This window comes from Solanum dulcamara, chromosome 3, assembly GCF_947179165.1.
Source record: "Solanum dulcamara chromosome 3, daSolDulc1.2, whole genome shotgun sequence".
NCBI classification, from domain to species: domain Eukaryota; kingdom Viridiplantae; phylum Streptophyta; class Magnoliopsida; order Solanales; family Solanaceae; genus Solanum; species Solanum dulcamara.
This window is the reverse complement of record NC_077239.1, coordinates 13,624,006-13,642,568: the sequence shown is the minus strand read 5'-3', so window position 1 is coordinate 13,642,568 and position 18,563 is coordinate 13,624,006.

The following is an 18,563-nucleotide window of genomic DNA, read 5'->3' as shown; positions in this document are numbered from 1 at the left end:
CATGAAACATCTTTGCCACTCTAGAGTGAATAGAATATTTGGAACAATGAGCCTCCTCCAATATCATACGTACCCAATCACCAACCCTAGGCACACAAATGTGACCATTAATCCTCAAAACTTCTTCCGGATCAAGAGAGACTGATTTAGCTTCACCTCTCAACACTTTGTCTGGAATGACCCTCAACTTGTCATCCTCAAGCTGATGTGTACTAATCTGGTCCGCCATAAGGAAGGCCAAACTACCCATACTAAATGCTTTGCGACTCAGGGCATCCGCTACCACATTAGCTTTGCTCGGATGGTAAAGAATAGTGATGTCATTGTCTTTCAATAACTCCAACCACTTACGCTGCCTCATGTTCAGATTCAGTTGAGAAAAGATATACTTAAGGCTACGGTGGTCAGTAAAGACCTCATAATGCACATCATAGAGATAGTTCCTCCACAGCTTTAGAATAAACACCATCGCTGCCAACTCTAAATCGTGGATATGATAGTTCTTCTCATTTTCCTTCAACTGTCGAGAAGTATAAGCTATAACTCTACCCTTTTGCATCAATACACCACCCAAGCTGACTCCCAAAGCATCACAAAACACAATAAAGGCCACACCCTCCCCGGGTAAGGCTAGAATAGGTACTAAAGTCAATAACTCCTTGAGCTTTTGAAAGCTCGCCTCACATTCATCAGTTCACTGAAATTCCACGATCTTTTGAGTTAGCCTAGTCAATGGGGATGCAATAGAAGTGAAGCCCTGAACAAACCGACGATAATAGCCTGCCAACCTAATAAAGCTCCGAATCTCAATAATTGAAGTAGGCCTAACCTAATCAAGAATCGTTGCAACCTTGGACAGATCGATCATAATACCATCCTTGGTTATACATGACCCAAGAATGCCACGGACTCGATCCAAAACTCACATTTGGAGAATTTACATACAACTTTTCCTCTCTCAATCTTTGAAGGACAGTCCTCAAGTGACTAACATGGTCCGCCTTATTCTTGAGATAAACTAAGATATCATCAATAAACACAATCACAAATGAGGCCAAATAAGGTCGGAATACCCTATTCATCAATTCCATAAAAGCAGTCGGTGCATTAGTCAAGCCGAAGAACATGAAAGCAAACTCATAATGCCCATAATGAGTCCTAAATGCAGTCTTTGGGATATCAGATTTTTGAACTATCAACTGATGGTAACCCAACCTCAAATCAATTTTAGAGAACACCGATGCACTCTGAAGTTGGTCAAATAAATCATTAATGCGAGAAAGAGGATACTTGTTCTTGATGGTGACTTTGCTCAATTGTCGGTAGTCGATATACATCCTCATAGTACTATCCTTCTTCTTCAAAAATAAGACCGGCACACCCTACGACGATACACTAGGTCGAGTAAATCTGTTCTTCAACAAATCTTCCAATTGTTCTTTCAACTCCTTCAATTCTGTCGGAGCCATCCAATAAGAAGAAATGGAGATGGGCTTGGTTCCCAGCTCCAAATCAATCAAAAAATCAATATCACGGTCAGTAGGAACACTTGGAAAGTTTGTAGGAAACACATCCATAAACTCTCTGACCACCCTCGTAGTCTCTAAAGGAGATGACTCCGTAGTAAAATCACGTACATGAGCCAAGTAAGACAAAAAACCCTTATCCATCATACGACAAGCACAAATAAGATATCACCCCCTTAGGATACGAACTCGAATTACCCTTCCATACCAAGCTAGGCAAACTGGATAAGCTAAGGTCACGGTCTTTGCATAAAAATCAAATATAGAATGATAGGGATATAACCAATCCATACCTAATATCACATTAAAATCAAGCATGTCTAATAAAATCAAGTTGCACGGGTCTTTCTACCCGAAAATATCACCAAACACCCCCGATATACCTAATCCACCACTAAGAACTCACCTACCGGGGTAGAAACAGTAATAGACATAGTAAAAGGCTCACACACATAATCACTACCCACATGAAAATAGGTCGACACATAAGTATAAGAAGACCCTGGATCAAATAGTACTGAAGCAGGATGTTGGCAAATTGGAACATGCCTGTAATAACTTCATTAGAGGCCCGTGCCTCAGATCTACCTGGTATAGCATAGCATAGCTGACGGTCACCTCTAGCTCCAAGTACCTCGTACGACTAGAGTGGGAGTTGAACGGACAACTAGTGTCCCGGGATGTCTAGTAGAAGGAGCACGTCTGGGGCAATCTTGGGCCTTATGCCCAAAATCATCACACACAAAGAAACCTAGAGGTCCTAAACCTCATGGAGGATAAACAGAAGTGTCGACACGTCCACCGGAGCCCGAAGAACCACTATAACCAATCTAACCTGATCTGGCTCCACCTGTACCATCTGTGCCCTAAATAGCTGCCTGAACTGGTTTGCCTGATAACCATGGGTGCCTGAACCTGAATATTCTCTGCATCTAGAGGAATGACCACCAAACTGACCCTATCGACGGAACCTCTTAGCCCCTCCCTGTTTAGTATGTCGAATGTTCTCTATCATCCTGGCGTGGACAATAACACTCTGAAAGGTACCACTAGATAGCACAAGAGAGGCTGTAGCCTCCTATAGATAACCAGAAAATCCCTTCACCATCTTGTGAATCCGCTCAAACTCAGTGGGAATACTCGAAATAGCATAACAAGACAACTTATGGAAGCGAGCCTCATACTCGGATACGGATAAAGAGCCATGCTCCAGTCTTTCAAACTCATCCCTGCGCTGATCACAGAGGCTATAAGACACAAACCTCTCAAGAAACACCTCTGAAAACTCCTTCCAACTCATCAAAGGGGAACCAACAGGCCTACGAGCATAACCGATCACCACCACTCCTTGTCCACTCCTGTAAACTGATATGAAGTGTAAGCTACTCCATGTGCCTCTAGAATACCCAAGTTGAATAAATTGTCTTGGCACTTAGTTAGAAAATCATGGGCCTTCTCTCCGGCGGTACCATTAAATCTGGGAGGTGTCAATCGAACAAACCTCTCAAAGCTCTTCTGCTCAGCTATTGACATAGCAGCACTAACAAAAACTAGCGGGGCTACAAATCTCGAAGGTATGATAGAAGGCACTGAAGAAGAAACCAGAGTTTGGAATCCAACAATAGGCCCTTGAACTGGTGGTGTAGCACCAACTGCGATAGGATATCCTGAAGTACCTGGAAGAACACCGGGAGTTAGAGCACCATCCAATCTAGCCAAAAGTCTCGCCAGTAACTCCTAGAGCATTAGAGCACTATCAGGAACCGCAGGAGGCTGGGCTGGCCTATGCTCCTCAGTCTGCTTCTCATAATCATCCTCGTGCTCATACACGGGCTTAGGTGATGGCTATGTAGCTCAGCCACGAGCAGGTGCCGCTCCCCCCTCGGCCTTGTCCCTTGACTCCGCCACATCCCTTGCCTCATCCGCGAATTAGGCCTGTGCAGTAGGTGCAGCCTCACCCTCGGTAGATCTAGCTCTTGTCCTCACCATCTGTGGAGAAGGAATAGATTAGAGGTATACAACACTTGATATGAATAACTCACATGAAAGGAATCAAAAGAAGGTACTTCTCCTAATAAGTATATTGTAGCCTCTCGAAGATAAGTACGAACCTCTACGTACCGATCCACAAGATTCTACTAGATACCTTTCTCTTTAACTTATGAGACCGATGAACCTAGTGTTCTGATACCAATTTGTCATGATCCAAATATTGAGGTCATGATGACACACATCCCAACCCCATCCCGATGCGTAAGCCTAAGAGTAAGATCATACAAAACTTCCAAAGGGAAGCCAGGTCACAAATAAACCCAATAAAAGGACAAAAGCAAAATTATCTCAAAACCCGGTGTCATAAGTTTTAAATAACATCTACATAAAATGATCAAATAACACTCGAGGCCACTAACGAGAGGGGTAAAACAGTAATTTCTCGAGAATTTCCAAAAATGACCCTCAAGGTTATTACACTTAAGTACACTAATGACCTAAAATTAAAATCAAATGGAGGTCTAAATATTTTTTTTTTAAAAATAATATAATTATTTAGAGAAAGTCACACCAGATATATATTTAACACACTATAGTACAAGTCATAAATATACTTTTTAATATTTACTAAAGTAAGACTTTAATTACAAGTCATAAAAAATTAGGATTATTTTAAATTAGAATATTTTTTATTTATTTGTACTTTCTTTCCGTATTTAGGCTTAATAAATTGACGAAAAATATGGCTAATTAATGAAGATAACTATTAAGTTACTAGATAGGAACTAATGGGCAGGTCTTTCAATTTTCAAAAAGGAAAACAATTCCATATTGACTCCCACGTTGTTCTCCCAAAAAATTGTTTTTGAATTCCTCTCTCTAATTTTTCTACTTCTAATTAGTTTCTTTGTATAATATAGGGCCGTCTAGACCATAAGGCCACTAAATAATTGTTTAGGGCTCCAATTATTTTTAAAGATGTATTTTATACATATAGTTTAAAATACTATCATGTACTATTAAATTTGTAAAGAACTTTTTGGGTTGAAAATATAATAATTTTTTTACCTTATTTAATGTGGACATCGTTGTAATAATTGAGAAATGAAATAATTTTTTAAGTAATTGTAGCATCCGTTTTTATGTGGATACCTATTTTATTGTCTCAATAATTATATTATGATTATTAACATGATCCCATATTATTATTCCTATATTTGCCTTTCTTATCCTTCCCTTTCTATTTTCTTAGCTCCCGCTCCCTTTTAGCTCCCTCGTTACTCGAACCCACAACTTTAGGGTTGGAAGTGAGGGGTGCTTATCATCCCGAGCAATTTTCTTATTATTTAACATTCTGGAGTCTCTCAAAGGTTAAACTTTTTGCATTATGCAAAATCTATTGTTGTCTGTTTTCAAAAAGAGCAAATATGCTTTTTTATGTTTTCTTGAAATTTCAAGCATTGCAACAAGTTATCATTATATTAAAGTAACACAATACTATTTCGATACCATTATACCAATTTATCGGATTTAACATGATTCTATTTATTTTTCTTGCTAAAGCTTAAGAAGTTCAACATAACATTAATTTTGAGGCAAAATCAACAATGAAAGTTTTACTTTAAGAACCTTAAGCCCCTTAGCTAATCAGATCTTCTTCTCGAGTTCAGTATATAATTATCTTCTTCTTCTTCTCTGTATTGTTTTCGCTTTCTCTTTCTTGGTGTTGTAATTGGGTCTTGCTTTGATTTTTCTCTTTCTCTGTTACTTGGGCTGATTATTGTTTCTATTTTCTCACTTGGGTGTGAATAATTTTTGCTGGGTTTCTTCAGTCAAAAATTAGGGTTTCGAAATTTGAGGATTCATTGCTGAATTGGGACTTCCCCTTTTCCCCTTTACCTGTTTATTTGTTCTTTGTTTTGCAGGTGTACAGATCTGTACAACTCCGGCGAGGTTGAAAATCAGTGACCTAGAAGGAGCCAAAAATCCATGCACTGCTGCCAAATCTACTCCAAAAATTCTACCGTCGCAAATCAGAGATACAAATCGTGCATCTCTCTCAGATCTGGCCTAGATTTATTGTTTTCGGCATTAACAGTATTTTCCGGCGTGAACCAGGTTCATTTCGATTGGAGTTGGTACCTCCGATTTTCATATATTTTTTTGATCATACACCAATCGTTGCATCTTGCCAACTTTAGACCTGTGAATAATTTACTAGTTCGTGCGTGTTTTTGTGGCTTTGGATAGTGATGGTAGACTAGGGTCATGTTCTCGCTCATGGACGGGGACGAGGGTAAGGAGAGGTAAGTGGGTTAAAGGAGCGTCTAGACTGAGAATAGGTTCTTGGAACATTGGGACGCTAACGGGTAAATCCATAGAACTGGTTAAGATTCTAAAGAAGAGGAAGATTAATATAGCCTGTGTCCAGGAGACAAAATGGGTCGGCTCTAAAGCTAAGGAGGTTGACGGGTATAAGCTTTGGTTTTCTGGTAAATCGAAGTATAGAAATGGGGTAGGCATTTTAATAGACAGTGATTTAAGGGATCAGGTGGTGGAGGTTAGGAGAGTCAATGATAGGATGATGTCGATTAAAATGGTCGTTGAAGGGATCACGTTGAATGTTATTAGTGCTTATGCGCCGCAAGCGGGCTTATGCGAGGAGGATAAGAGGCGCTTTTGGGAGGAGTTGGATGAGTTAGTGGGAGGCATACCACCTACTGAGAAGCTTGTCGTGGGAGGAGATTTCAATGGGCACATCGGATCTATTTCGGGAGGGTATGATGATGTGCATGGGGGCTTTGGCTTCGGGGATAAAAATGGAGGAGGAACCGCACTATTGGATTTCGCAAGAGCTTTCGGGTTAGTGATAGCCAACTCGAGTTTTCCAAAGAAGGAGGATCACTTGGTAACCTTCCGTAGTTCAGTGGCTAAAACTCAGATAGATTTTTTACTCCTCAGGAAGGATGATAAGGGTTTGTGCAAAGACTGTAAGGCCATCCCGATCGACAACCTTACAACCCGACATAAGCTCTTAGTGATGGATTTAGGGATAAAGATGACAAGGACGAGGAGGGTCGGGGAAGAACGACCTAGAATCAGATGGGGGAGTTTGACAACGGTTAGTGCCCTTGAGATGGGAGAGAAATTGAAGGATATGGGGGCCTGGGATAGTAGGGGGGATGCAAACGATATGTGGGATAGGACAGCTAGTTTTATTAGGGTTGTAGCAAAGGAAGTGCTAGGAGTCTCGACAGGTAGTCGTAGTCGGCATCGGGGGGACTGGTGGTGGAATGGAGAAGTACAAGGGAAAGTGGAAGCAAAGAAGGTGGCGTATGTTAAGTTGATGGAGAGTAAGGATGAGGTGGAGAAGTGGACGAATGGAGAACTGTATAAGATAGCGAGGAAGGAGGCGAAGTTGGCGGTTGCAACGGCGAAAATGGCAGCTTTTGAACGTCTTTATGCTGAACTGGAAGAGAAAGGTGGGGAAAGAAAATTATTCAGGCTAGCCAGGGCCCGGGAGAGAAGGGCACGCGATGTGGATCAAGTGAAGTGCATTAAAGACGAAGACGGAAAAGTATTGGTAGAGGAGACCCTTATCAAACAAAGATGGCAGTCATACTTCCATAAACTTTTGAATGACAAAGGGGACAGAGAAATTGTGTTGGGAAATTTGGAACATACAGGAAGGAGTCACGATTTTGGGGGTTGTAGGAGTATTACGGTCGATGAGGTTAAGGATGCTGTTCGTAGGATGCGCTGGGGAAGAGCGACTGGACCTGACGAGATCCCTGGAGAATTTTGGAAGAGTGCGGGCTCGGTAGGTTTGAAATGGCTGACTAGGTTATTTAATGTCATCTTTACGACGGCAACGATGCCCGTAGAATGGAGATCGAGCATCATGATCCCGCTTTACAAGAATAAAGGGGATAGCCAGAGCTGTGACAACTACAGAGGTATTAAGCTTCTAAGCCATACTATGAAAGTGTGGGAAAGAGTGGTAGAGATGAGGGTGAGGAGAGGCGTGTCTATTTCAGAGAACCAGTTCGGATTTATGTCGGGACGCTCAACTACAGAAGCCATCCACCTTATGAGGAGACTAATGGAGCAATATAGGGAGAGGAAGAGAGACTTGCATATGGTGTTCATCGACTTGGAAAAGGCTTACGATAAAGTTCCACGAGAGATACTATGGAGATGTTTGGAGGCTAAAGGTGTACCTGTAGCGTACATAAGGGTGATCAAGGACATGTACGAGGGTGCCAAAACCAGGGTAAGGACAGTAGGAGGGGATTCAGAACACTTCCCAGTTATGATGGGGTTACATCAAGGATCAGCTCTTAGCCCATTCCTATTTGCCTTGGTGATGGATGGATTGACGCGACAAATTCAAGGTGAGGTGCCATGGTGTATGCTTTTTGCGGACGACATAGTCCTCATCGATGAGACTCGTAGCGGAGTTAACGCTAAACTGGAAGATTGGAGACGCACCTTGGAGTCTAAGGGGTTTAAGCTTAGTAGAACCAAGACAGAGTACCTAGAGTGCAAGTTCAGTGAGACACCTCAAGAGGTTGGCGCGGAAGTTAGGCTCGGGGACCAAGCCATCCAAAAGAGAAGTAGTTTTAAGTACCTTGGTTCTATCATGCAAGACAGCGGAGAGATCGACGAGGATGTCACACACCGTATTGGGGCAGGATGGATGAAATGGAGGCTTGCCTCCGGTGTGTTATGTGACAAGAAGGTGCCACCACAACTTAAGGGCAAGTTTTACAAAGTGGTCGTTAGACCAGCTATGTTATATGGGGCAGAGTGTTGGCCAGTTAAGGTCTCCCACGTGCAAAAGATGAAGGTTGCCGAGATGAGAATGTTGAGATGGATGTGTGGACATACCAGGAGTGACAGGATTAGAAATGAGGCTATTCGAGAAAAGGTGGGAGTGGCCTCGGTGGAAGACAAGATGCGGGAAACGCGACTGAGATGGTTTGGACATGTGAAGAGGAGAGTCCCAGAGGCACCAGTGCGGAGATGTGAGAGGCTGGCCATGGATGGTTTCAGAAGAGGTAGGGGTAGGCCGAAGAAATATTGGGGAGAGGTGATCAGACAGGACATGGTGCATTTACGACTTACCGAGGACATGACCCTAGATAGGAGGGTGTGGAGGACACACATTAGGGTAGAAGGCTAGTTCATAGTGGTTTTATTCTCCCTTATTCGTAGGCGTATTAACGCACTATGATTTCTGGTACTCTGTTGTATTTTATTTATGGTATTTATGTTATTATCCAATAATAATATCTACTGTTTTTTGTGCTTTGATTATACTATTGTTTGGATCGTTTTCGTTATGTACTTATTTACTCTAATATTCTTGTCTAACCTTGTTCTATACTTTTATTGAGCCGAGGGTCTTTCGGAAACAGCCGTCCTACATTGGTAGGAGTCAGGTCTGCGTACACTCTACCCTCCCCAGACCCCACGATGTGGGATTTCACTGGGTTGTTGTTGTAACATGATTCTATTTCAATATGGCTATATCAATTTATTAAATTCTTAAGCAGGTTTTATTGTTCTAACTTTATATTATATTTTTTCATTGAAAATTTGCATTGCTTACCTTCTTACTTCATAATTTGTGTACATCCTACCTTCCGCAGACGTCACTTGAAGGATTACACAGGGTATGCTATTGTCATTCAGTTTATATATGTCACCTGGAAAAAAAATTGGGGGCTCTTGATGAAGTTTGGCTTTAGGCCCCCAATCTTGTGGAGACGACCATGATATAATACAAATGTTTTTAATTTTATTTTATGTGGATTTATTTGATGTACGTCTTCTCATTTTTGATTTGATATTTTTTCAAGGAATTTTCCTCGTAGTTGATTTCTTTGTGAAAATATGAGTAGAAAATCTCTATTGAAATCTACTTCTCAGAAGAGCCCAAAAATACAAGCGTTTGCTAGAACCTCTCATCGTGATTTTCTCTGTCCACCCCTCAAGTCAGGATTACTTGAGTTCACTTTTCACCATTGTTAACCCAAGTACAAAATAAAGAACATTGAATGAGCCATCAAACATCGCCATTACTGTGCTCAACAATTTTTGGATCTAGAAATCACCATTAACAACATATTTGAATCTTGAGTTGATTTTTAGAGTTTCAATCAAAAAAGAGGAATTAGGAATGGATTGAAGTGTGATTTTTTCCAATCCAATCTCACCCAATTCTCTATCAAGTTGAGATGTGTGTATGAATTTGCTTTGTATAATTTAGCAATAGAAGATTTTTTAGTACTGACATGTGTATGAAAACTAATTTGTTCAACTATGTATTTTATGGAATTACTATGTAATATGGTATACAAACTAGCTTACTTTTTTCATACCATGTTATTACAACATGTATTAGTGTATGAAATTGATATATACTATGATACACAAATTGATTTAATTAAATTTTTCTTACTATATATATATATCCTTCAGGTCGATATGAGGAAGCCAATAGTGGAAAGATTTGGGCCAGAAAACTTCTTAGGTAGTAACTTAAAAATTTCAGGCTAAGCTAGTCTTAAACGGAATCTAAGTAAGTTAAGATCTGGGGCAATCCGAGAAAGGATGGGGTGATATGTCCAAGCGTGAATTGTGTTATCTAATGGACAAGACATTAAGGAGTCCGCAGGACTTTTCAATCGAGTTCAGATAAGTAAAACTATCGATATCGGACTTGACTCTTCATTATAATATTATTTCTAGAATAAGGCAACCCACATGCATAACATCTGACAATAATCCAAATCCACATACAACTACTACATCTTCATGTTATCTTTAATGATCCATAGTCTTAACATTTTCATCAAAACATTGCTACAACAACCCAACCAACATGCAACGCTACATATAATCTTAACTATCATTAATCTTTCAAGCTCAAAAAGCAACATACCCAAACAACCCCTAATTAACCACATAAAAATGCTCAAAAACCTTATGAACCCCTACAACACGCCAAGCAAACCACCTCCAATTTTTATACGTTATTTCGTACAATCTTTTCATCTATTTTAATGACATATAGAAGCAGCCCATGATAGCAACATCACTCATTTAAATGTAAGAAAACTATGTTAATGTTACACCAAGTTCTATAACAGCCCACAAATATCATACCAAATAGCTCCAAAATATATACAATATCTTCATACACTTTATTCTTCCAAATTCAAGAACAACAACTCATTAACAACATCAAAATAATATCACAATTATTATACATCATCACTCAGCTAATTCCATCAATTTAATCCAACTAAAATAACCCCTTAATCCATAAATCTCAACAAATCAACAAATGAGTTTATAACGCTATTTTCTCCACTCTAATCCGTTAAAACACTAAATAAACTTGTTAACAATGAAAAATGGACTTTAATATTACTTTAAGTGTGCAGAAACCACATTAAAACTTCTCTTTCTTGGCTGAATTTTAGCTCAAATTGAAAGCAACGCGACGTACAACACTTTTCTCTTCATGAGCTTTGAGATTTAGGGCTTAAATTATGGTCAATTTTGGTGTTTCTCTCTAGGATTCTCCTCTCTCACTCTATCTGGAAATTTTGGACATTTTTGGTCTAAAAGATGAAGGAAAAAGCTGAAAAATTCCATTTAATGGCGTGAGTATTGGGCCTGACCCGAGTTGGAATTGAGTTGGGCCGAATCCACTGTTCAGTTCAACTGTTCTTCTTTAAAATGTCCATATCTTCTTATTCCGATGTCACATTCTGACCCACAACCTATGGTTGGAAAGATATTTCAATTATATACAACTTGCATTTTGATAGTTTTCCTAAATTACCAAATGTTGAAGGGGTTATGGCCTCCCAAAGTCAGATCACCCAAAAACGTGACTTAAAAAAATTCTTTTTGATGGCTTCCACTTTGAATTGGCTCAAGGTTCCTTCTTGAGTTGTATTTAACTTCACATATATTATCCATATAAATTTTCATTTACAAACAATTCATGCCATTTTAAAATTCAAAATTAAAAGTACTTGAATTTATGTCCATTAGCTCACAAATAGTCTAATGTGCAAAACTATAGAATATAATAATTATGAACCCTAGTTTTGATGAATTGCATTAGGCTGATTCAATTCTGTTTTTAGATGTTATTAACGATCATTAAGTGCATGTTTTCATATGAATTGCATGATTTTAAGATGAATTATAAATGCCCATCCATAAAGTTATTTACAAGTTATGATTATGAAGTTAAAGATGATTTTCATGAATAGATTATGAGTTCAATGATCTTCAAGTTAAGGTTTTCATGATTTAAAGTTGAGATTATGATATTATGATGAAAGTTATGGTGATTATCAAAGTTAACATCAAAGAAGATATTATGGTGTGATAAGTCCAATTCTCACACAATCATGTTACAGATGGTGATAAGTACAATTCTCACCGAAGTTATGGATTCTTATAAATTACTAATTTAATGATCTATTCCTAATGTTTTATAAAGATGGATTGATAGGAAGTTACTATCTTTCCCTATTATGTTATGATCATATTTTAAAGAGTTTTTGTTGGGATATTGACAAAGCATAGGAATTCTAGGTGGGGTTCAGTCCGATAAAGCAGTTATTTATCCAAGAAAATCCTAATAGCAACCTAAACTCCCAAACTATGTTGCCCGATTAGGATTCCCTTCATGGCCTAGCTAGTGGATACACATATAGCACCAATGAGTTGAGTTGAGATGAGTAACATGATGGAGTATATAACCTGGCAAGATAGCCCCTCTTTCTCGATGAGGGTATCATCAGATTTTATGTAATAGCTCGCATGGTCTTAGATGTCGGTTAAAGGTCTTATATCACACATGTTGAAGTTAAGCTATGAGTTATATGATGAAGTTTTTATGACATGCATTGACCATGAGTTTCATATGTTTACAAATGCTTTTAAGCTCTATTCATGTTCATTATGACTGGTCATGTATCTTATGGCATATTGTTCATGTTACTTACCTTGTTCATGTATACCTCACATACTTAGTACATTCAAATATACTAATGCATATTTTACCTACATTGTCTCATAATGTAGGGATGGACGATGTTCTCGATGATCCTATTTTTGGCTAGAGTTGCCGTAGATTCTCAAGGAGTTGGTGAGTCCTCATTTTATCGAGAAAAGGAATTTTATGCTTTTTGTTACATGACTTTCTTCTATTGTTAGGGTAAGCTGGGAGCTTGTTTTAAGCCCCTATCAAAGACTAGACTAGAGGCATGTTTAGATGGCTTATGATGTAGTATGGTTTGGACATCTATTGAATTATTTTCCCTTAGTCCCATCCCCTTGATTTGATTTCTTCTGTGTAATTTCTACGTTTCTTTACCTTATGTATGCGATGAATGCTAATATGGCTTATGTTTGGGGTCCCTTGCATCCCGATTGCTGTGTCGCAACTTGGCCCTAGTTCGGGTCGTGACAGAAGCCCAATTAATTTCTCAAGTTTTTCTATTAAATTAAAGTATGGGATTTTGTGAATTCCATGATATTTCTTTCAAATTTCATGAATTAAGTTTTATTACATGATTCTCTACCCAAAAATGCATGAATTCTCAAATATTATGGGTTTTCAATAATTTTCCAATAAAATCTCTTACATGCTATTTAGGGTTCATGATCTCATTAGTGGCCTTGTTTAATTCTTATTCAATTGTATTAGTTAAGATTCAATTATTGTTTATTAATCAATTAAATTTCATGATTTCTATAAAGTATTACCTAGACCCATTATTTATGCTAACTTCAAGCATGAACTTATGAATCTCTTTATGGGTTCTTTCAATTATGCCTCCCATTGACCTAATTCTCTATGATTACGCATGATCCAAATCAAGTTACATGATTTCAAATAAATTATATGTGAACCCATGGTTTTTTCCTAATTTTTTATTACAAGCCATGATCATGATTTTACAAGATCTTCAAGCAAGTTTCATGATAAGATTTAGTTTTGCTTTATGAGGCTATTTGAGCCAAGATTAAGGAGCTATTCTATGATTATGTTTTTATGAATGGTGGACGGATAATAGATATGGCCCCTCCCACATGATGTTGACTTTATGACTTATGATTTATCTATTTCATTGAGATCTTATCTAGTACTGAGTGGACCTTGGAATAGGCACTCTCTCCCATAGTTGAGGCAAGAGACCCGTAGTAAGATGCCATTGTCCCATAACTACGTGCCATAATAGGACGAAGGATCACCCGTATTAGAGGCTCGATTCCTTAAAGGATCACCCATAGTAGAGGCTCGATCCTTCATGTAGCTTAGTGGATCTACTTAGGCATATATGATTCTACCTTGGCAAGTAGCCTCCCTCTTTCCTTCGATGTATGGGTAAACTTTGGGATTCCATGTTATAGCTCACATGGTTTATGTCAGTTGGTGGTATCTCTCACAAAGTAAAGTATGTTCTCTCACTCATGGTTTTGTGGCTCTCACTTTGACTGAAGATCCTTACTATTACTTATGAACTTACAATTTCTTTTATGATTTCTCATTATGACTCATGACTATGCATGCATTGTACAAGATGTCTTTATAAGGTTGAATTATGGTTTAAAATGACATTAGACTTACTCATGATTCAGTATTACTTGAAAATGGTTTACTTATCATGTGTTCCATTCCATCATTGCTTTTATGTCATGCATCACATTGCTCAAATACTTAGTTGCATTTAAAGTACAAATGCATACTTCTTCGTTTGCCTATATTGTCTTATAATGTAGGGCTTAGAGATCACCTTACAAACTCTTGCAACTAGATAGAAGACTTGTTCACTTGATTGGTAAGTCCTCATACTTTGGGGACTACCTATCGAGCTTATATTTTCTTGCTACCTCTAGACTATGCTGTTATTGAGAATATTTCTTTTCTTGTTTAGGCTAGCTAGTTGATTATTCTATACCCCCACCTATGTTAATATAATAGAGGCATATCTAGACAAAGAAAATATGTAAGTCCATTTAATCGGGCCTAAGCTTCACCTTTATCTTTAGACTTTATTTTGAGACATAACTATCACTTTGTTTCCTACTATTGATTTAATTACCTTATGTATAATTGATATGCTAGATGTCTTGGTTGGATTTTTCTCTGAAATCCTAATCATCGTGTCATAATTTAGACCTGTTTGGGTCATGACAAACTTGGTATCAGAGCACAAGGTTCAAGTTTCCTAGGGAGTCTAATATGACGCGTCAAGTAGAGTCTTGTTCATTAATGTGAAGCGAGCCACATTTATGAATATGAGGTTATAAGGAATTTTAGGAAAAACTTCAGTTCTTTCATGATCTCATTATGTTATAGAGTGGTACTCTATGGTTTTCCTCTAACGCTCATTCTTTGCGATTTCACAAAATGCCTTCATGAAGAGCTCCCACACAAAGGAATATTAGAGTGGTGCAACAAGATCTAAATGATCCCTTGAATGAGCATGTCTCTCATGTTGAGTTACGAATGGCTTTCCAAGTTCTTTCCCAAGATATGATGACACAAGCCAACCATGAGATGGTTTCTCCTAGGAACCCAAATATGGCTATGAAGATGATAAGGGTTCGTGATTTCACAAGGATGAATCTTCTGGAGTTTTAGGGTTCCAAGGTGGGTGAGGATACACAAAGATTTATTGACAGTGTTTATAATATCGTGGAGATAATGGGGGTTAGCTCATGGAAAGGGCGGAGTTGGCTATGTATCAATTGGAATGTGTTGCTAGGATGTGGTTTGATCAATGGAGGAGTAAGAGGAAAAGAGAGGCGGGTCTCGTGACTTGGGATGAATTCAAAAGAGTGTTACTTGATCACTTTTTCCCATTGGAATTGAGGAAGGCCAAGATACAAGAGTTCATTAAGCTCAAGAAAGGAAATATGAGTGTGAGGGAGTATGCCCTCAAGTTCACTCAATTATCAAAGTATGCCCAGTTTGTGGTTATTGACCCTAGAGCTTGAATGAGAAAGTTAATTTTGAGAGTTTCAGACTTGGTATCCAAACAGTGTAAGAAAATAATATTGATAAAGGAGATGGATATCTCTAGACTCATCATTCATGTGGAGCAAATTGAAGATAAAAAGATAAAGGAGAGAGCTAGGGAATTCAAAAGGGCGCGGATCGATAGTGGTTGATCTTTTACTAATGCCCCGATGTCTAGACCTAACAAGGAAGGACGCTCCTTTCCCCTTGTGAAAGGTATGGTAGGACTTACCAAGAAGAATTCATGGACGGTAAGGAGGGTTGCTACAAGTGTGGCGATATGGGGCATTGGATGAGGGATTGTCCAATGGCTACTAGAAGAGGAAGAGAGATGCCTCGGGTGGCTTCATCCGATATTTATGAGTTTCCTTTTGTCATGATAATGGTTGGTATGGATTGGTTTCATATTCATTGTACCATGATTGACTTGATAACACGAGTGTTTGAGTTTTCATGCTAGTTGAAGTGTTAGCTTCTCATGTCTATCCTTATGAATTTCCGAGTTCTAATTATTCTCATATCTTTTCATATGCATGCATGTTCATGAAGTTGATTTTAAAGTCATGTTTTATGCTAAGTTTGAAAATCTCATGATTTATACATTTTTAGTGTGTCATTGCATTCATGTTGGGTTGCTAGTCCTCTTCCCATATCCTTTCTATGCTATTTGAATCTCATTCGAGGATGAATGTTCCCAAGAGGGAGATATTGACCCTAGAAGTTGGAAAGACGAAATGAAAGAAACTTTCAAGAAGATGGACTATCTCAGATTTAAGACTTGACCTATGAGTCGTAGGGACTTCTAAGGGTCGTAGAAGTGACTCGTAGAGAAACTTCAGAGGCTCATGTTTTCAAAGTTTTGGAAGAGGTTGCACGATGAATTGGTTCTACGACCTATAAAGACGTCGATGACTCGTAGACATGAGTCGTAGGAGCCAAGCTAATTTCCAATAGTTACTATGTTTTGTACATGGTGTTTACGAGTGGGGTCTATGATCTGTAATGTTATTGATGATTCGTAGGAGCCAGTCGTAGGGTCTTCCAGGAAGGTTTAATGAGGCGTATTATTGTCCTTTTCCATTCTTGGTTCAATGAACTTGGACGGATTTTGGGTAATGTTCAAGTCCTATACCTACCTATACCTCTCAAATTCAATTCATTCCCTCTCATTCATTCAAAAATCATTCTAAGGAAAAGAAGAATTTTCTCAAGGATCTCTCTTCTCCAAGCTAGGGTTTCAAGGATTTCAACCACTAAGTCTCAATTGTTAGGGCTTTGACAGTCAAGGTTTGTAGGTATTGATTAATGGATCCTTTCATCCATGAAGTCCAATAAATTTCTCAATTTTTTCTATTAAATTCAAGTATGGGGTATTATGGGTTCCATGATATTTCATACAAATTTCATGAATTAAATTTTATTACATGATTCTCTACCCAAAAATACATGAATTCTCAAATATTGCGGGATTTTAATAATTTTCGAATAAATTTTCTTACATGTTGTTTAGGGTTCATGATCTCATTATGGGCCTTGTTTAATTCTCATTCAATTGCATGAGTTAAGATTCAATTATTGCTTATTACTTAATTAAATTTCATGATTTCTATAAAGTAATACCTAGACCCATGGTTTATGCTAACTTCAAGTATGAGCTTATGAATCTCTTTATGGGTTCTTTCAATTATACTTCCAATTGACCTAATTCTATATGATTATACATGATCCAAGTCAAGTTACATAATTTCAAATCAATTACATGTGAACCCATGGTTTTGCCCTAATTTTTCATCACAAGCCATGATCATGATTTTATAAGATCTTCAAGCAAGTTTCATGATAAGATTTAGTTTTTATTTATGAGGCTATTTGAGCTAAGATTAAAGATCTATTCTATGATTATAGTTTTATGAATGGTGGATGGGTGGTAGATATGGCCCCTCCCACATGATGTTGACTTTATGACTTATGATTTGTCTATTCCATTGAGAGCTTACCTAGCACCGAGTGGACCTTGTGGTAGGCACTCTCTCCAATAGTTGAGGCAAGACACTCGTAGAAAGATTCCATTGTCCCATAACTACGTGCCACAATAGGATGAAGGATCACCCGTATTAGAGGCTCGATTCCTTAAAGGATCAGCTATAGTAGAGGTTCGATCCTTTATGTAGCTTAGTAGATCCACTTAAGCATATAGAATTCTACCTTGGCAAGGAACTTCCCCCTTTTCCTCCGATGTATGGGTAAACATTGGGACTCCATGTTATAGCTCACATGGTTTATGTCGTTTGGCGGTATCTCTCAAAAAGTAAAGTATGTTTTCTCACTCATGTTTTTGTTACTCTCACTTTGGCTTAAGATTCTTACTACTACTTATGAACTTACAAGCTCTTTTATGATTCCTCATTATGACTCATGACTATGTATGCATTGTACAAGTTGTCTTTATAAGGTTGCATTATGGTTTAAAATGACATTAGCCTTACTCATGATTTACTATTATATGTAAATGGTTTACTTATATGTGTTTTAACCTTGATCACTACATCATTGCTTTTATGTCATGCATCACATTGCTCAAATACTTAGTACATTAAAAGTACTAACGCATACTTCTTCGTTTGCCTACATTGTCTTATAATGTAGGGCTTGGAGATCACCTTACACACTCTTACAGCTAGATAGAAGACTTGTTCACTTGATTGGTAAGTCCTCATACTTTGGGGACTACCTACAAGCTTATATTTACTTGCTACCTCTAGAGTATGTTGTTATTTTGAGAACATTTCGTTTTTTGTTTGGTTGAGCTAGTCACTTGTTCTATGCACCCGCCTATGTTAGTATAGTAGAGGCATGTCTAAACAAAGAAAATATATAAGTCCATTTTATTGGGACTAAGCTTCACATTTATATTTCGTCTTTATTTTGAGACATAACTATCAATTTGTTTCCTACTATTGATGTACTTACCTTATTTATGCTTT